At 41.4% G+C, this 20,928-nt stretch overlaps 3 non-coding genes across 3 annotated transcripts; all 3 read left to right on the forward strand.

Moving 5' to 3' along the window:
* The first annotated feature begins 2,001 nt into the window (after window positions 1-2,001).
* Window positions 2,002-2,074, forward strand: trnar-ucg (transfer RNA arginine (anticodon UCG)). The gene has a single exon. It is a non-coding gene; the product is annotated as a tRNA-Arg (tRNA).
* Window positions 2,075-18,049: 15,975 nt separating this feature from the next.
* trnar-ucu (transfer RNA arginine (anticodon UCU)) lies at window positions 18,050-18,122 on the forward strand. Its single transcript has one exon. It is a non-coding gene; the product is annotated as a tRNA-Arg (tRNA).
* A 793-nt stretch (window positions 18,123-18,915) lies between these two features.
* On the forward strand, window positions 18,916-18,988 carry trnar-ucu (transfer RNA arginine (anticodon UCU)). Its single transcript has one exon. It is a non-coding gene; the product is annotated as a tRNA-Arg (tRNA).
* Window positions 18,989-20,928: the final 1,940 nt, after the last annotated feature.

A 20,928-nucleotide genomic window follows, 5' to 3' on the forward strand; every position in this document is an offset into this window, starting at 1 on the left:
GCGTTTGTTGTTGTTCTTTATCCCTTTGTTGTATCTTTTTGAGTTATTTTATGCCCTTTGGGGATTTGCTTGTGCCACTGTGTGTTTTCGGGTCTTTTCATGGCTTTTTTATTCCTCTGTAATTGTTTTGCATCTCTTTGTGGTCATTATGTGTCTTTTTTGTAAATGTTAAGCGTGATTGCTATGTTTTCGTGGTTATTTTGCATCATTTAGGGATCATTTTGTAGCAAGCTATCATTAGTTTGGCCCTTTGTGGAGTCATTTTGCGTTGCTGAAGGATCATTATACACATTTGAGGTTTGTTAGTAAACTTTTTTTGTGGAGTTTTTGGATTCTTGTGGAGGTCATTGTGCACCATCAGTCACGTATAATTTTCCCTGGCTGTTGTTAGCTTCTTGGTGTGCATTTGTCTGTTTTTATTTTGTGGCTGTTTTATGGATCTCTGGCTATGAAATTGGAAGTGAAGAAACTTGTGACGGTAGAACAGGTAAAAGTTGTGGCCTTAAGGTGGTGCTAGAAGACAGTCATTCATCATACGTCCTCATGAAAATGTCTTTCTTGTGAACATTTTGTTGATAAATTGCTGATAGGAGGATTAAAGCTTTAACATGACATGCACTGATGGATTTGTAGTAGCAAAAACACCCAGAGATGATTTAAATAAACTACAAAAACTGATGGAATAGACACACTGTGTATCAAACAAACACATTGTGTATCAAACGTGTATCATTGTGTATCTATAATAAGCTATAGAGACAGCTTGTTGCACGCTGAGGTTTGTCCAGCTCTTCATGGAAAGCCATCCTGTCCGTGCCGATCCAGTTTTCTGGCTGCCGCTGTGTTGAGGTGGCGTGGTAATCTGGACAGATCCTCAGTCAGTCCCATCTGGCTCATTTTGTTGTTCACACAGCGGCGGGCAAAGTGTCATAAACACAGATAAGGCCGGGAGGAAAATGTTTTGTGAGGGTCAGGGCTGCTGCGAGCGTTACAGTGCTGGCATTACGCTGAGTTATGGCTGCAATCAAGCCACTCAGGTGATTTGTGAAGGTCGCCTGGAGCGCAGAGGAAATGATTTTTCCTTCATGTCTCTGCAACACTCTGTAGCTACAAAATGACATTTCACAAAAACAAGTCAGCTTTACATCCAGGTTCTACATCTGATCTGAAAAATGTTGTTATAACAAGCACCATCCATATTAAAGACACTTTAAGTCTAACCATAGCCATTTTTCTCTTTGTAGTAATTTTTCTGACTGTGTGCAAACTATACATCACCTTGAGGTCTATTGCACCAATTTCAAGATAGCAGACACATTTTGGCCTGGTCCGGTTTTCTTTCAGTCACTTACTATTCAAATATGGCAAATGTTTTACGTCAAAGTCAGAGTTAGAGATACAGCCGTAACATTTGAATAAACTACTTGAATAAACTGTTATTAAAAAAAATTCTAGTCCATATGTAGCAGCTACAGGATTGCTTCTACTGGCTGGAAAACAGCAGATGAGTTAACATTGTGCTAACTAGATATCTTCATGTAAACTGCCAGTTTTCACATTCAAAGTCAACTTCTGCATCACCTTAAGTTAACTCACATGAAAAACACAAACGAAACACCTGAATTTTTAGCTGAAACCAAAACCTCATGCATATTGTCTAATTAGCTACAAAGCAAGGTTAATAGAATTTCACTCAGTGAAAGTGCAGCACAAACAACTTGGATCCTCTGTACCATACAGCAAGCTGTAATTTTAGTCATTAAATTGGCTCCAAAAGGCAACAACAGCACAAATACACAGCGGAGTTCATTTTTATGACTCATATTAGTGGAAGTGAGGCTAAGTGGGGACACCTGTTAGACAAAGCCACCAGTACCCAGGTGGATGAGGTAAAGACTAATTTACCTCTGATTAGTTGTTGTGAACTCTCCATGCTGAGCGAATAATGGTGGGTTGATTTTGGATATTCAGTCAGCTGCAGTGAAAGACCTTCAGGTGTGAGACCACGTGGCCTAACGGATAAGGCGTCTGACTTCGGATCAGAAGATTGAGGGTTCGAGTCCCTTCGCGGTTGTTGCCGAGAGTTATTGTTGAGACCCACTAGTCTCTAGGGGATGATGTGGCACCTGGGTTCAACTGGTGGTGGATAGAAAACTGAATCTTCCAGTAAGCTCTTCTTTCTGTCCACACACCCTTTGCAGACAATTTTATCAGGTTCTTTCAACCTCACCAAGTCTCTCATCCACTTCTGTTTGTCTTTGTTTAATCTGATTTCCAGAAGAATTCAATTCAACCAATTATAGATAATCATTGTATATAATTTACATGCCCCTCGTATGTGGAGTTTCTCAGGCCTCATTCCTTGGTCCTCTTCAGTTTTCATTATACATGCCACTCTTGGTTCATCTACTAAAAACATCCGCCTCTTCTACCTGAGTGAATGATTCACTACCAACAATAATTGATTGGTTGTCTTCCAGTTTTCTTCCTCTCAGCACTGGCAAAAGTGAAATTCTGGCGTTCCACCCTGAAAACCTCTCTACTTAGGTCAGTCATTACATCAGCACCCTCCACAGCAAAATGAAATTATAACTGAGCAGCATTTGAAGTTTGAATCTCTCATCTCATCTCTCAAATTTGCTTGGCAGAATGCAGAAGCTAGGCTCCTAGTGCCAGTGCTGACACGTCATGCCTATTCATAATTCCCTTCACTGGCTTCTGGTGAAATTCATAATTCATTTAAAAACATTTAGTAACATATAAAGGACGACCTTTTCAGGCTCCAGACATTATAACAGGAAGCTCAGGGTCCTCTAAAGTGAGGTGATCACGCCTGCAATCCAAAGCAAAGGTTCCTATGAAAACTTAATTTTTACATGGCTCGTAATGCCAGACAAATATTAGTCTTTAGGACCAAAGTTCTTAAAGGCACTGTTATGATGTCTATTTCAACTGAGCTCTCCCTTAGAAACACAAGGGTTTACTTCACTTTCTCCAGAGGCTCCCTAATTCTGCCTAATTCTTCCTGTGGCCGTCCCCGGTCAACTTATTTAGTAATCCATCTATGCTTTTAGTGCAGTCCTATATGATGTAAACTTCCACTCATAAAACCCCCCCTGTTATTTAACTAATACAGAAGCTGTGGAAGTCATGCCTATCAAAACATTGTTATTATGGAAATTTAATAATATTTTGCTCATGTGCGCAATTATAATCACATAATGCTGTGCTACTTTAAATGTCAGTTAATCATTTGAATCAGATGTGAAGAAGGACTCTGAAGCCAACACTCGATGAAGCCAACAGAACCACATCATCCGCGAAAATCAGAGATGAGATTCTGAGGCCACCTAAGTGAAAGCCCTCCGCCACTTGGCTGCGCCTAGAAATCCTGTCCATAAAAATTCTGAACAGAATCGGTGACAAAGGGCAGCCCTGGCGGAGCCCATCACCCACCGGGAATGAGTCCGACTTATTGCCGGCCATGCGGACCAAGCTCTTGCAAAGGTTGTATAGGGATCGAATGGCCCGTAGCAATGGGCCAGACACCCCAAATTCCCGCAGCACCTCCCACAGGACACCCCGAGGGACACGGTCGAATGCCTTCTCCAAGTCCACAAAACACATGTAGACTGGTTGGGCAAACTCCCATGCACCCGCAAGTATCCTTGAGAGGATAAAGAGCTGGTCCAGTGTTCCTCGACCAGGACAAAAACCACATTGTTCCTCCTGTATCTGAGGTTCGACTAACGGACAAACTCTCCTTTCCAGCAGTGTGATCCCCTTGTAGTTGGAACACACCCTCCGGTCCCCCTTCTTTGGTTCTTTGTTTTATATTTCTAGGGAAAAAAGCAATTTGGTATTTCTTACAGAGAAAAACTAAGAGCAATTAACTGGCTTTGTCTATCTGGATTACTTGATGAAAAATGGGTGTTTATAGGAAAATTTTGATTTCCAGAAATTTCATTCAGTGAAACTTGACATCTTTTTGGAAAAGTCACCAAAGTGAACTGAGGTGTTCACATGGTGTGATTACTTTCAAAGTCCATGCAGTGAATTGTACTGATGTGAATTTGCATAATAGAAGTGTTTCCAATGGCAACCAGAACAGTGGGACAAACCTACTGAGGACACCTATAGCAGTACCAAAGAACTTTAGTTTCAGATAAATTAGTTCTATATACGGCTGTGGCTGTGGTAGACTGTGTCGACTACCGACTAAAAGGTTGGTGGCTCAATCCTTGACTCCTCCAGTCTGTAGGTCAAAGTATCCTTGGTCAAGGCACTGAATCCCAAGTTGCCCCCAGTGAATCAGTGTGTATGTGCAAATGTTAAAAAGTGCATAGGTATAAAAAAAAAAAAAAACAACCAAACAAAAACGTGCTGAATGAGTATGAGTGTGATTAAGTGGATGAAACTTGCTGCACTTTGAGTGGACAACTGAAGAGAAATGCAGTATGAGTACGCATCCATTCACCACTAAACGGTTTCATCTATTCAAACTAACTTCTGGCTTGACAAACCAACATGGTTGCCAAGATACTGCTGTTCAAGTTTTAAAATGCAGAGTCCAAGATCAGTGAGTATCACGGTGGCTACATCCATTTTTTATGTTGTCTTTGGTATTTACAGTACCGTGCAAAAATCTTGAGCCCCCTCATTTTTTTATATTTTGCTTCATGGAAACTAGAGTTTCTTTTCATTTTTAAAGTGTTCTAGAGCTGTAGTTCTCCAGGCTGATCTTTCAAAGATCTTCCTCACTCATTTTCAGCCCAGTACTTGCATCTGACCATTTTCAGAGGAATGTTTTTTGTTTGTAGTCACTGACATATGAATCATTCAAGCATAAAAAAGCTCCTCAAAGAATGAGCCAGACAACAACACATACACACACACACACAGACAACTTAGCAAAGAACCAAATTTAAATTGTATCTTTAGGTACTTTGTTACTAGCAGCCTGCCACAAAAACACATTATTTGTTCCCATATCTTTACTTGAATCTATGAAAAATACCAAAGATAACACCATTTTAGAGACAAAATATTGTATTTTTGCACTAACAAGGTGATTCGGAAAGAACTTGTCAGATATTATAATGGTGTACAGCTAGCTTTGAGAAAACTGGACAAGTTTCTACCATGCTATATAATCTGGAAAGAATTTGACTGGCAGTAGCTTCATCTTTCAGATCCCAAACTGTTAAAAGCAAACTGGGTGAATTATTCTCATTGCCCATCTTTTGTTTTCTAATAAAGTACGGATGTACTGTTTTTTTATTACATGTATTTGCTTGTGTGAGATTATGAAAAGGATGTAAAAGGCTTTACAGATGGCATTATGGTAAAAGGCCTGTATTTGTATAGTGCTTTACTTAGTCCCTATGGACCCCAAAGCGCTTTACACTGCATTCAGTCATCCACACATTCACACACTGGTGATGGCAGCTACATTGTAGCCACAGCTACCCTGGGTCGCACTGACAGAGGTGAGGCTGCCGGACACTGGTGCCACCGGGCCCTCTGACCACCACCAGCAGGCAACGGGTGAAGTGTCTTGCCCAAGGACACAACGACCAAGACTGTCAGAGCCGGGGCTCAAACCGGCAACCTTCCGATTACAAACTGCAACTCAGCCATGATCGCCACAATTGATTATATTACACATAAGTGAAAAACACACATTTGAAGTTCATTAGAATCACCTCAGCTGACTGAAGGTCATTTTTTTCTTTGCTGTGAGACAATATGCAGGACTTGAACCCTTTTTGCCACCATGGTGACTTCAAACGTGCCAGCCTGCTGGGGTGCAGCTGCAGAGTGGCCATCTCATGTCGCATCTTCTCCTCTCTAATCCCATAATCCCCTCCCCCCCCAAACGCCGATCGGATTAGAGGCTCCTGGATCAGAGTGGTGTATCCAACACACACACACACACACACACACACACACACACACACACACACACACACACACACACACACACACACCTACCTGATGGCCTACATATTTACTTCCTTCCCGTTTGGGATAATTGAGCAGTTGACAACAATAAACAGGCTTCCAAGCCGAACATGGCAGACTGTGGACTGAATAGAAGTGCAGTTGGGAGCAGCAGCACATCCATTGTAAGCTGTTTAGTCTCACAGTGATCCGTTAAATCGTATTTTTCTCAGAAAATCTGATGAAAGGAAGCACTGTCATCATCCCCAAGATCATATCTTCATTACTAAGTCCAAAAACGCTTTAAAAAAAAAGCCTGATAGTGGAACATAAAGTGTTCTGGTTTAAAAATGTAGAACATTTCAGAGAAATTGTGGTTACTTTTTATTGCAATTTGAATTTTTAATTAGATAAAATAGGTGTAGAAACACAACGGATGCCTTGTATTGCAAGTGTGGAGCGTCTAATATATTTCGAATGAGTGCTGTTCAATTTGTTTGTACAAAATATCTGACACTAAATCACATATAAGGAGGTATTTTGGAGTTTCTAACAGACTTTGGCATCGTTGTACTTTATCATATTTATTTATCATCTGTGCAAGAACATTAATCTCCTAAGAGCAGAAATCCACTGTACCAGATTTAGGTACTAGCTAATTTCTATCTGCAGTCCCTGAGCAATCAAACAGGCGTCAGATTATTTATTAGTCCATTACTTTGTACTAAATCACCGCTCTCTATATCTGTGCATTGTACCTGTAGAGTTTACGAACTAAGTTTGCTAACCAGGGTTGCTAGCATTAAGTGATAATTTGCACTCCACTTGAGTCGTATAACGTAGCTTCTTCTTTACACAGCAGTGGCCAAAATGCTAACAATGAACCTCCAAACGGGTAATAATAAACCAGTTGGTGACATCATGGTAAATAGACATTAATTTAAAGCTAAATCTCCCCTTAATTTTAATGCTTATATTGCCAGGTAAACCTCTATATATCAGAGTTATTTAGGGGGAGGATTGATATAATTGGTTTACTTCAACTAGAATAGTTTGCCAGAGCTCAAGGCTATAGATGAACAGATGGAGATGTCAGGCTGTTAAATTAAATTAAATGAAACGCTGGCTTTTTTTTCTTGAATACATTTATTAATTAAGCTACATTTTATGAAGTGTTGTTTCATTTTGCTTAGTAGGCTCCAGTCAGTTACCTAAGTCACGTAGTAACTTATTCTATGGCTCGAAGAACTCCAACTCCAAGCAGTCGAGTCATCCCACAACTCTTCAGAAAAAGGCACAAAATGATGCCAGGTTGTTTATTTAAATCTGTCCTGTTGATATTTTTTTCTTTCATCACTGGTCATTTGTTGTTTAGAAAATGATACATGGCTGGATTAACATACTTTGAGGACCGGGGGCAAAATGTTGCCACACAGGCCCCAGTCCCACCCCACTTAAAAGCACCGTGCACGTTCTACAATTTGTTTTGCATTTTTGGGAAACCTTTCCTTTTTACAAAGACAAATAAAAGCATATCATTTAAATAAACAAACTGATGAAGGATATGGGTTTAACTGATGTAAAAGAAAAGAATTTCTGTCGAACCCTGGCGGGGTCATCAGAGCCATTTTTAGCTCGTTAGTTAATTAACTGAATCAGGTCACACAGCTGGTGGAAGTCCTGCCGCAGTCTGGAGAAAAGCTTCGCCCTCCCCGGCCTGGTTTTCCCGTCTCAGTTCCAGACAAGGTTTCTGACCCCAGACAACTGTGTCAAAAAAAACAACCTCATGAAACTCACGTGGTTATTTCTCTAATGAGTGTTTTCTACCTTCTCGACCTTTAGCTATTCTCTAAATTCTTAGGTTTTTATTCAAACTTCCCTGAAAACATCAATATAATGAAACAGATCCCTGTACTGGGACAAGGCTGTATCTGATATAGTTCTGCTTTTGGGAAGCTTCAGAGCGTGGCACATTACGCTGCTGTGACTAAAATGGATGCAGCATTGTTGTGCTTTGCTTCTTTTGCATGAAATTTGATATATTTGAAGTTATGAGTTTATAGAATAGATTCAAAAACACTGTTCTCACACAGTTTTGATTAGATGGAGGTAAAATCTCTTTTCTGCTGGGGTTTTTCAGATTTACTTGTACTGGGGGATACATCTTCTGTAACTAATTTTCAATGATCCACAGAGCCCAAGGTTGCGTCATAAGGGAAAAACTCTTTCCAGCATGTAAAAGCTGTACATATCCACTAGGGCTGCCACGATTTGTCGACTAGTCACGATTACTATCAAAATAGTCGACAACTGATTTAATAGTCGACGCGTCGTTTGAAGCTTTGTAAGATCACAAAAGATGCAGGAATGAGTAGTAGGATTTAAGAGTGTAATAACGGACTGAAACAGAAGATGGCAGCACTGCATGTACAAGGATGCCAGCTGCCGTTAAACCCCGAAGAAGAAGCTGTGTCCCAGAATTCATAGCGCAGCCCAGCTCAGTTTCCAACAATGGCGGCAGCTAGTTAGTTTTAATATTACTCTTATTACTCTTTCTGTGTCACAAAACAAACGTTTAACATATTTTCAGGCGAGAATGTAGCTGTGTAAACCTCAAATATTTGCTCAGTTTATCAGGACACCACATATTTTCAAAACTGCTCCGATGTTTTCAGAGACGTCTGTTACCCACTAGCTCGATAGCTAGCCGGGGTTCAAGGCTCACTAGAGCCGTGAGAAAACCGGACTCCTGGCAAATCGTTTTCAAACCCACCGCTGTCTTTCGCTACTCAGGTTAAACATGATATATAAGTCACTTAGATAACTTAAAAATGTTATTGTTTGGCTTTTTTTTTGTATTTTATTTGTTCCTGAGTAAATCGGTTTGGCTGAGATTAAAGTTATAGTTCTTACACAGCTGAATAGTCAAGCAGACAACTGATTATCAGAAGTGTGAGATGCTCGAGAATATACTCCTGTGTCCTGTTATATTTTAGATAGCAAGGAGCAGACGGCTGAGTTTATTAAACTTCACCGAAACAATCTGCAAATTTCATTAAAATTTAATAAACTATCATCTTGTCTTTATTTTTAGTTAGCACATACCTTACACACTTAAAGCTGTAAGCTAATGATAGTTATATAAGAGCAGATGCTGCTGGTGCAATAAGCTGTACGTTTTACTCCAATGGATGATGATCTGATTAGTCGACTAATCAAAATAATCGTTTGTGGCAGCCCTAATATCCACCAAGACTGCATGCAGTGTTTGGTAAAATTTCATCTTGAAACCTTAAACTAAATTTGACTGACACAGACAAAGACAAGTGACATGTCAGTCACAAGGTGGGGTTTCCCTAAAGCATAGCCTGCCTTATTTTCTGTTTCACTCTGACGGTGTCACAATTTTCTAAATTAATGTGGTATATTGTAATTAGAAAGACTAGTGATATCACAACCTCTGCAGAAAAGTGTTTACCGAGTTCAAAAATCAAGCAAGAGGGGTCATTTTCTCATGGATGTTTAGTAATCCAAAGAGGGCAATAGAAGAAACACATGTTTATGGCACTTAAGCTTTTCTTAAGCAGCTGTGGCTACAATGTAGCTTGCCACACATTCACACACCAGTGTGTGAATGTGTGTTTGAATGGGTGCATGACTGAATGTAGTGTAAAGCGCTTTAGGGTCCATAGGGACTAAGTAAAGTGCTATACAAATACAAGCCATTTACCATTTTTATCATTTTATTGTAATGGGGTTATATCCATTTAAGTAGGTACCGTATTTCCCGGACTACAAAGCGCACCTGAATATTAGCCGCACAAGCTAAAATCAGGGGAAAATCCTGTTTTGTACAAACATTAGCCGCACCTGACTAAAAGCCGCAGGTGTTTCAATTTTGACTTGTCATATGTAAGAGAATATGCACAAAGCGAATTGTCAGGAAAGAGATGGCTGTTTGGAGACATCACTTTTATTAATATTTTGAAAAACAAGTTATGGGTACATATTTGCATAACTTTTTAGGGTATATGTACAAGTAGCGGTAATTACAAGTACGAAACAGGTACTGTGCTTCATAAATGAGTAACAAATGTAGTACATAACAATAACCTACAGCACACCAGAAAAATAGATTCAGACTACCTTTTAGGCTCAGGTGCAGTGACATGGCTTCAACAAGAAGAAAAGTCAGTCATTCACCACCATCTTTCTCTTCTTCCTGCGCACTAAAACCAAAGTCCTCTTCTCCAGTGTCGGAAACGAACAGGCTCAGGATGGCTTCGTCATCCACTCTCAGCTTCTTTCCTTCGTTGTCACTTTCAAAACCAAAGATAATCCTCATTGTCATTGTCAGTGTCGGAGTCGAACACCCTCTGAAGGGCCGTGGCGGTGTCCTCCTCTTCATCATGCAGCAGTCCAGCCCTTCGAAATCCGTTGGTGATCGTGGATGTTTTCACACTTTTCCACGCTGTCAGATTCCACCGGTGGAGTTGGGCATAACTTGATTTTCGCAAGTTTATCGCCGCTCATCATCCACGACTCCAGCTGAACGCGTAGCGCTACTTTGAAGTTTGTTTTTCGCGCTACTTCGTATGGCACTACGTTGCCTGGCGGACGGACATGTGACCAACATACCACTCTTGAACCCCGATCCTTTCGCCAGGCAACGTAGCGCCGTACAACAGCGGAACAAACAAAACAAATCGTCTTACGATATGACAAAAATCATGGACAATCCATAGAAAAGCCGCACCTGACTAAAAGCTGCAGGGTTCAAAGCTTGTGCAAAAAGTAGCGGCTTATAGCCCGACAATTACGGTATTTAGCCTGCAGAGACTAGATTTTTAAATCTTAATATAAAATGAGTAACAGTAGGATGGACATTAGGTAAGGCTGCACTTTTTGCAGCAATCTCGTATAGAAAACTATTCTGCGCATATATAAAACAGGTCTGCAGCTCCGAACCGTAGTAAAGGGACCTCTGGCTAATACGTCGGGTTCTGTGTCGGGCTCGTAGCCGAAAAATAGCTTTACTTTGTTGTCTGGGTCAACTTTGCTAGCGAGAGACAGCGAGAGAGGCGTTGAAAGACCGTTTCAACAGAACTTATTGTTTCAGAGGAAAACACGAACACGGTGTGCAGTCAAGTCTTAATAGCTTACTTACAGCTGGGCTCGTCAGGCACTCTCTGTGGCTGCAGTGGTTATTTTTATAATCTGCTCAGTGACAGCTCTTACTTTTCAACTCTACTTTTTCTCCCTCCCTCCATTCTCCCTGCAGCACAGACTACACTGCCCATGAGGCTACATTCTGTAGGGCTATGCCTGTAACACTCTGCCTATTGCCTTCCTATTAGATAATTTTTTGAACAATAATTTTTTTAAATATTTCGTCACGTCATTATGCAGGCCGCAAGTAGGGGTGACATGGGCCACGAAATTGAGATACAGACATTTGAGCCTCTTAATGCGTGTTTTGTTTGGGTTTCCTCCAGCGTGGATACCCAAAATAGAGAGACCATAGCCTAAGATATGAAACAGGAAAGTACCGCAGTATAATCCATTTATTTCAACAAAGTAACTGTATTCTGAATACCACCTTTTTAAACGGTAACTGTAACGGTACGGTGGCACGGTGGTTAGCACTGTTGCCGCACAGCAAGAAGGTCCTGAGTTCAATTCCAACATCAGGCTGGGGTCTTTCTGTGTGGAGTTTGCATGTTCTCCCCGTGTTTGCGTGGGTTCCCTCCGGGTACTCCGGCTTCCTCCCACTGTCCAAAGACATGCAGCTTGTGGGGATAGGTTAATTGGATAATCCAAATTGTCACTAGGTATGAATGTGAGTGCAAATGGTTGTCTGTCCCTGTGTGTTGGCCCTGCGATAGACTGGCGACCTGTCCAGGGTGTACCCTGCCTCTCGCCCTATGACAGCTGGGATAGGCTCCAGCGCCCCCCGCAACCCTGAAAAGGATAAGCGAATGGATGGATGGATGGATGTAATGGAATACAGTTACTCATATTTTGTATTTTAAATACGTAGGTGTATACTGATTGGTTCCCTTTCTCTGCTCCACATTAGGTTTAGATGCTCAAGTTGTTCGGCGCTTAGAGCTTAATTCACTCTTTTGCCTTGAATCTATGTAGAGCCTATGATGTACCCTATGCAAGAGTCCAGCAATTATCTGCAATTTCTCCACAATAACACACATTTAGTGGGGTTTCACTCTTCAGTTGATCCACTTTCACCCACTCAGTGAAATCAATGGTGGCAGAAGGAGTAGTGGCAATGGGCTGCCTCAGTGTGATGGGTAGTTACATTTCTGAGGGGGTTCACATCAGGTTACGGCACAGGGTTTCAGATGGTTTTGCAGCTTTGATGTACCTAGAGTTAACTTTATTCAAAAGGATGTATCCACAATGTTGGAAATGAAATCTAGGGCATAAACATAAGCTGTGAATCTGGAGGTAGAGTTCGTCATCTACTAACCTTGCAGTAAGGTGGGCTGAAGAGTCATTGGGCAAGATACTGAACCCATAATTGCCAAAGATGCATCTTTTTGAGCGTGGGTGTGTGCAGGATAGTAAATATGCATGTGTGAGTGGAGGATGAGTGCATGTCAAAGTGAAAAAAGCACTATGAGTACTTGAGTAACAATCCATTTACTGTCACCAGGGGACAGTATCAAAATATGTGAAACAACCATGTGGGCTCTAACTGTGAAGAGAAGACAGGAGTCACAATAGAGAAGGAACTTATTTGTAGTGAAAATTGTCCACTGCTGTCCAGAACTCTGCTTATTGCCCTGCTTTGTAGGATCTAGTTTTTTGTTTGTTTGTTTTTTACCCTCTTTTTTGCTTACTTTACTTTACTTTACTTTACTTTACTTTACTTTACTTTACTTTTACTTACTTTTCATGGGCACGTTTGCTGTTTTCCCTTTGCTGGTCAAGCCACAGACAGTAGCAGTTTTTGATATGGGCGAGATGGGCGGTTGCCCAGGGCGGCATCGTGCGGGGGGGCGGCATCACGGGCATTGGCAAAAAATAAAAATAAAAAATAAAAATTGTTCGTACTCATGCATTTTGGGGATGGCCGATCGGTTTTCTATCGCCCATTTGCTGGGAGTAAGGGCGCCCTCCGTTTGCGAGGTGCGCCTGCTGCTTGCGGTGCAGGGAGGAGAGGGCGGGGCAGCGGGGGATTCACTGGCTGGCTGGAGCAGCATCTAATAACCAACTCGCAAATAAAACAAAATAAAAACAAACCAACAAACATGAAAACACCAGACATGATACAGACTTATAATTTGCACCAATGTTTTTTTCGAAATTCTATAAAGTGAGCGCGAGAGCCCTCGGTGCACCTGCTTGCTGCTGAAGTCAAAGTAAACTTTAGCGTCATCTCCGCTACATACAGTCCAGTATTTAGAGAGATGAGACGATGAGGCTCCAGTTACAGCAGTGCAAGTAAACAAACAATAAATATAAGAAGAGTAAGACAATAAATATACACTTTAGGACTCGGGGTAAAGGGATCAATAACAATTTAAAATTTACAATTTACAGTTTGATAATTTAAAGTCTTGTTGTAAATCCAAGCCCATTATGTATTCATAATTTGAATCCTGGGTTGGTTCGATCCCAGATTATGGAAATATGGGATTGCTACTGGTTGCAGAATCTTTTCTACAGTCAATAGTGAAAACTTCTGTTTACGTTTGTCACTTGGCTATGATAGTAAACAGTAGACACTGATGTAGCTTACTGAATCTTTTGGACTGTGTTCAGCACAATATTAATTAGTCAGTGTCAATTGTTGATTTGTCCTGTTCTCATTGTATGACGAATTATGATGGCTGTTTGGTAGCCGTTTGCATAGTATGCATACTCTCTCTCTCTTCGTGTGTGTGTGTGTGTGTGTGTGTGTGTGTGTGTGTGTGTGTGTGTGTGTGTGTGTGTGTGTGTGTGTGTGTGTGTGTGTGTGTGTGTGATAGATATCAATCCCGGTCCATAAATCCTGCATTATAAACACATTGGTTTTCCCTTTTCAAATTTGGAGGTCAAACAGTCCAAAATTTTTCTGTTTAACAATTTCTATTTTTGTTTATCAGAGTATATCACTGGCAGGATGTAGTAAACCGGATCAAAAGCATAACCTTTCAATTCTGGGTTAAGTTTGGAAGAACTAAAAGAGAGAATTGGATGAACTTTAACTTTCAGTTTTGCTGAATTTTTAAGAAAGATGGATCATGTCAAGTGATGGTAGTCAGTCAACTGAATTTCTTTTAGTTTCTTGAAGATAGTTGATGAGAAGCTGATGGGAAGTCTCATGTATTTAAACTCTAGCCCAGGGCTCCCTGTCAAGTTTTGTAACCGGATGAGTGAAAAGTCTTCAAGAACCTGAAAAGTTTGGAGCTGAGGGGTAATTTGAACTGTGTTGGTAGATAAGCAAATAAGAAGCCACAGGGAACTTCCTTAAAAGACATAAAACACAAACAGCTTAATGAGATCGGAGTTTAATCAGTCTGAGGTGGAATCTCCGCTGTCATTCTAATGAATATAAACCTGCATTGTCTGTTTCCTTTTCGTGCCCTCTCAGTGCAGATATCTGCGGAGTGACAACGACCACATGCAGCTAATCTTCCCTCCTCCGCGCACACACAAAAACAGCTCCTGACAACCACAACAACATATGGTGAGCGCTAAGCTGCCGTCGGGTCACAACAGCAGAGCTCGAAACTCTGAGAGCGGCGCATACGTCGCTGCCCCGGGTTCTCTGCGGCCGTCAGAGGGGATTACCAAGGAGCTGCACTTCATCGAGCTGAGACTTCTAAGTCAATACAATGACTGACACAATGCAAAGAAGTAATCCTGTTTTTGGAAGGTTTGCGGGTGCTCTTACGTGGCTGGTTTGAAAAATAGGAGGCTTAAGAAACTGTATATTGCAACCTTTGAAGGAAAGACAGTTTAAGCAGTTTGAGGTCAAAGCCAAAACTTTGTCTGGAATAAGTTTGAAGTTCAATGAATCTCTTCATGTTTCCAGCAGCTGAGCACATTTCGACTGAATAGAGAGAAAGCAACAATTTCACCCTTTGGAGAAGCTGGAAACAGTGAATGCTGGCTGAGTGACCACAGGGACCTCCCCCAGCTTTATTTTCATGTCCATGCAACAACGGACAGAAATGACGCTGTCCTGATCCCCTGTAGTAAAAACTGTGTTGCCAGTGTAAATATAGCTATATACAGCTAAATAATATATTCATAGGTACAGAAACAATTTTGTGCTAAAAGAACAAGAAAAAAGAAGGAAAAGAAAAGAAAGAAAATGCACCGAGTGGTTTGGTCCACTGCCTGTTATCCCCTAACTTCTTTACAAATGATGTTTGTTAATAATGGCTTCTTGACAGCCATCCGTCCCACTGAGACCATTTCAGATGAGACTTCAGCGAACAGCAGACGGATCAACTTAAGGTCCAAATGCATCTCTCAGGTCGTGTGTCAGAGAGCTCGATCCCAGACTATGGAAATATGAGATTGCTACTGGTTGCAGAATCTCATCTCGATATTTGATGAAGTCTTTTGCCCAAAACTCAAGCCACTGTGCAGTTTCATTTTACTGTGTACCTTTAATCCGTGTGGTTATTTATATTTCTTGGACAGTAGTCGGGTGGAGCACACAGCATTTACTTGTATATGTACAATGGCAGTAAAGAGCTATTCTATTCTATTCTGTCTGCACTGAGATTGTCTCCAGTGATGGCAAGCATTGGTTTTCCAGTGAGGGAGATGTGGCAAACACCATCATACTGCCTCCACCAAAAGCTTTCCGCATCTTTACTGCACTTTGACCCTACGATCTAACTGCTGTAGGCAGAAGTTCCTCCACATGTTCAGGTTCCAGCATATGTGTTGCAGATGCCAGTGCCACTGGGCCTGACAATGAATAGCAGTCATAACATTCTTAAGGGCCCTCAAATGTAGAAACATTATAAACATGAAGTATGACCAACTACACCTGTGCAACATGCATGTTTGCTGACAGTCTTCATATAAGGGATACAGAAGTGTCCATTGCAATTAAGCACAAACATATGTTAGGAGATTTTTGTACTTTGCAAGCTACTGTTTGAGGATGCAGAAAAGTGCTTCTTTTCACACTTCTATATCTATGTTTTGTGGTGGTAAGTCGTGCCAACAAACATGTAATAGTAGAAGTAGAATAAAGAGTGTTAAGTGATCTAAAAAAGATGTATTTGTGATAGATTGTAGAGTGACTTTTAGTGTCTGTTAAGTCAGCATGTAGAAGAACAGCCGGCGTTTTAAAACTGTTAATGTTAAACACTTCTCATCATATCCAGGAGGAGATTTGTTCATCGTGTTTTTATCCGAAGATACTTTGACTCGAGTTTCGCTCAGAGTAGCTTACAGCAGATGCCGTGTGACTGACAGGCGGGTTAATCAAGTTGTTTTTAATCTTGCTGAAAATCTCCCCGGCCTTTTCCTATTATCATAATGAGCTCTCGTGTTTGTCTCAAGTCCTCACTGCGGCAGCTGTTAGAGCGTTCACATTGGCGCAGCGAGGGATGGAGTGCACTTCCTGTCGCTGAAAGGCCACAGGGTCAATCTGGGGAAAACAGTTGCTGCTGCAGGCTGCTAATCAAATTTTAATTTCAGCTTCAAATCAGTGAATCTGACAGCGTTTTTGGCTGTTTGCAGTGAGTTTGTATTTAAAGTCTTCAGGTTTGTTACATTGAGAAGATCTGCCGGTAACAGTGTACAGGTGAGAAAATATAACATGACTTAAACCTGCCACAACAATGACAAACACCATTTGTCAATCAGGTGCTGCAGTTTGAATGTTTTATCCAAGTGTTCGAGATTTCTGTTTAAATGAGGTGCAGAAAGCCGATGTGTGCCAATGTGAATTCACATAAATGGTCGCAAATAACCATTAAAGACATACTTTAACTCAAATGATCCTCTTTATCGTACATTTTTATCTGTTTTGATGTGAAACGAGTCCTCAGTTACCCACACTAGCATAAAAACTAATTAATCCACCTTGCTGAAAACCCGCAGATGGTGTGAGTGCACAGAAGGAATCGACCCTATAAACGTGCTTCTCTCAGCTCAGTGAAGCTAAGACATTCAAGAAGGGGCTTTTTTTAATAAGGCTGGAAAGTTATTAGCAATATGGCACAATTAATTTAGGTGTTTTGACTCAAAGTGGAACATTAAACTTTGCTCCAATGGAACAAGGAAATTAGAAATAAGGAAATTAGCTCCTGTATTGATTTCTTTGTGCTTTTTACTGAGGCTTAGACCCAGTGGTTCAAGTAACCTGAGGGCTACGACTGCAGAAAACGGGGTATGTGGACATGTACCTTACCCGGTTGATCTGATATCCTCGTGTTGGTGTTGTTCCCAGATCATCATACTAAATGTTGTTCCAGGATCAACATTGCAAGTGACCAATCAGAATGTTGTGACGTCATACTTTTGCGACTTCGGGAAAAACCGGCGTAAAACAAAAAACTGTACTAAAGCTGCGTGAAACCGCCTCTGTCCGCCGATCAACAGACCCTGACCCTGACCCTAACCCTAACCGTAACCCTTTAATAAACAGTAAGCAGAATTGATATTGTCCTTGCAACATTGGAATTTCATAAATGCACGAATGGCTTGGCGCGCAAAGGAATAACGTCACAACAATGTGATTGGTCACTTGCAATGTTGAACCTGGAACAACATTTTCATGATGGTCTGGGAACAACACCAACACGAGGATATCAGATCATCCTACCTTACCCAGTTACTTTGCTAGTGTCCATTTGGACCTTTCCCTTCAGGACTCCTTTAACTCTTGGCACAGAATCAACAGGTATTGTTCATGTTGACATGACAGCCTCACACACTTGTTGCAGATTTGTCTGCTGAACATCTATGATGTGAATCTCCTGTTCCACCAAATCCCAAATGTGCTGTGTTGGATTAAGTTCTAGTGACTGAGGAGGCCATTTGAGTACAGTGAACTCAGTGTCATGTTCAAGAAACCAATCATAATCACTGATTATTGACTGTTGACTGTAACCTGTGCTGTTTAAGTGCAGCCCCAGTGGCCTAATGGTTAGGGCACTGGCCTTCTGAGTCAGGGATTGTGGGTTCGAGTCCCACCTGGGGTGTCCCAATGCATTACAGCCACTATCTGTTAGATCTTTTAGATAGCCACTTGTAATTGCAGGTTAAGAGTTTAAATTTCAGCTTGTCCAGCTAGCTTTAAAGCACTGCTCCAGTATGTGAGGAGTTCGCACAGGTCTAGAATCTCGTTGGTGACAAATGTGTTTTCAGGTGCTGGTTGTGAAAGTAGTTGTAGAAAGTTGCTTGCTGTGGATATTTGAAACTAGTTACAAAGAAACATATAGTGCTGCACCAAAAACATCCTTGCAAGTGATTCGGTCACTAGCAGAGTGGGTCACAGTTGACTGTAGTTTCTACAGAAAGCACCAAGTTTTTGCAAACTCTTACCGATCACTTGCTAAACAATTGTGAAGCTATGATGGAGGCAAACAAAACCAGAAATGGAAACCATTCGCCTTCAGTTTAAAAGCTGCAGCTTTTCAAATGTGTTGGTTTCAATGGTAAGGCAAAACTTTTACTTTGAAGTGTAGAATGACATCAGTTTCAGTCAAACATTGCTATACCACCATTTGTCACTCTGTGATCCTATAATTTAATATTGGCATTTAGATGTCTTCAGACCAGGACTGAGCAGACTGGACAATGTTTTTTCGTGTCACATCAAAACACTGATGATGTGAATCTCCTGTTCCACCAAATCCCAAATGTGCTGTGTTGGATTAAGTTCTAGTGACTGAGGAGGCCATTTGAGTACAGTGAACTCAGTGTCATGTTCAAGAAACCAATCATAATCACTGATTATTGACTGTTGACTGTAACCTGCGCTGTTTAAGTGCAGCCCCAGTGGCCTAATGGTTAGGGCACTGGCCTTCTGAGTCAGGGATTGTGGGTTCGAGTCCCACCTGGGGTGATTTCAAATATGGTCAGAAACAGGCTTAGACCATGATCCAGTGGAGTCACTCTCTCCTAGAATAGCCAGCTTTCTGTTCTTGTTGGAATGGAAATTGTTCACATATACACTCACTGTACATGTCATTGCTAATACCTGCTTGGGTACCATTTAGGCTTCAAATCTCCCTTAATTTCACCAAATCCTAAAGGTACTCTATTGGATTTAGAGCTGGTGACTGCGGAGGCCGTTTGAGTACAGTGAACTCTGAGCTTTGTGACATGGTGTGTTACCAGAAGATGGTACACTGTGGTCATAAAGGGATGAACATGGTCAGCAAAAACACTCAGGTAGACTATGCTGTTTAAATGATGCTCAGTTGGTGTTAAGGCCCCAAAAGCAGGCAAAGAAAACACCTTCTACACCACTGCACTGCCAGCACCAGCCTGAGCTGTTACACATACTAGACAGAGCATGTGGAAATAGTACACATGACACACGCGATTTGTTTGGTGCCGTTTTGGTCTGCATAGCATATTAAGCTGGATAACTGAAGCCTGTATTTACAGGATTTGATTTAATTTATTTTTTTTGCTCATTTTTTCAAAGGAAATGCCCATGTGATTACCAAGCTTGATTATTTTTTCAGACCCAAATAAACAGATCTGACCAATCAGATCAAAGCATTTGTACCTCAAAATGTGCACCAGCTTAAATATACAATGATATGGAAATAGTAAAATATTACTACATTACCTCAGACACACAGATAGATGCATCTCTGAAATGATTTCTCTGCCTCCTCAGATGTGATTCCAACTCTGCCAACACACGTCAAACTGCCCCACTGACATCCTGAAAATCGATCACGATAAAGCTTCAACACCGGGATCAAATCAAATTTTCCCTGCTCCTGGTTTCTACTGAGAATTGGATGAACCAGAATCTCAGTTTCTTTTCTTTTTGTTTAGAAACATCAGGATAAGCTAATCATCGCTTGATTTTGTCTTCATTTTGTTCATTGTGCGTCTTTGAGAGGGAATTTTCAACAAAAACACACCACGTGTGTGTGTTAGTCCCCATAGGGAAATAGTTCCTTTGCATTTAACCCATTCACCCAGTGGGCAGCCACCAATACAGCGCCCGGGGAGCAGTGTGTAGGGACAGTACCTTGCTCAGGGGCACCTCAGAGTAGCCGTTCAGTGGAGTCGAACCCCCAACCTTCGATCATGGGGTCACCACTCTACCTACTGAGCTATCCCTGCCCACCACGTTAGATGTGCACCTACAGTACACGGCAAGTTTGAATCCGTGCTGGCCTGAAATGGTAACACAGCCATAGGTGGGAGGGTCTCAAACCAATGTACTCCTACTGTTGGTGCCAAGCCAGGATAAAAGGGAAGGGTTGTGTCAGGAACCGCAGCCGGTGTAAAAATCTTTGCCATGATTGAATTGCTAAATTGCCAAGAATTTCCATACCAGATGCGGGATAGGGTGAGATGGAGTCAGACTCATAAAGGGGCCATCCAAAAGAAGAAGTAGAGGAAGAGTTGAATTAAACAGTTCAATGTAAGAGTTGGCACCTAATTTTAAAATGAGTGCAGATGATCACATTCAAACTACAGCAATGTTGATGAACGTGATCTCTTTGATGGGCCTTTGGATAAAATATCAGATAAACACAGTTGAGAAACGTTCTCTGTGAGGAGATCCTTCCTATTCGAACACACTGCTATCCCACTTTGTTCTACGCAATGGGATTCAAACCAGCAACCTTGACAGTGTGAGTGCCATCAGTTAATTAGCTATAACTCCTAGATTCAGACTCATAAATCATGTCATGCTGCTCGCTCTGCCCGAGTATGTGGCGTTTGGCCCAGAGGTGAAACAGCCATTTAACCTTTATATTGAGCTTTAATTCTCACTTGGCCTTCCCGTCGTTTTCTGTGGTTCACCAGCTT

The sequence above is a fragment of the Aulonocara sp. 'chitande type north' Nkhata Bay genome, linkage group LG23, assembly GCF_057382095.1.
Source record: "Aulonocara sp. 'chitande type north' Nkhata Bay isolate Kocher_YH1m ecotype deep benthic linkage group LG23, A_spYH_male_GT1.1, whole genome shotgun sequence".
Classification (NCBI taxonomy): Eukaryota; Metazoa; Chordata; class Actinopteri; order Cichliformes; family Cichlidae; genus Aulonocara; species Aulonocara sp. 'chitande type north' Nkhata Bay.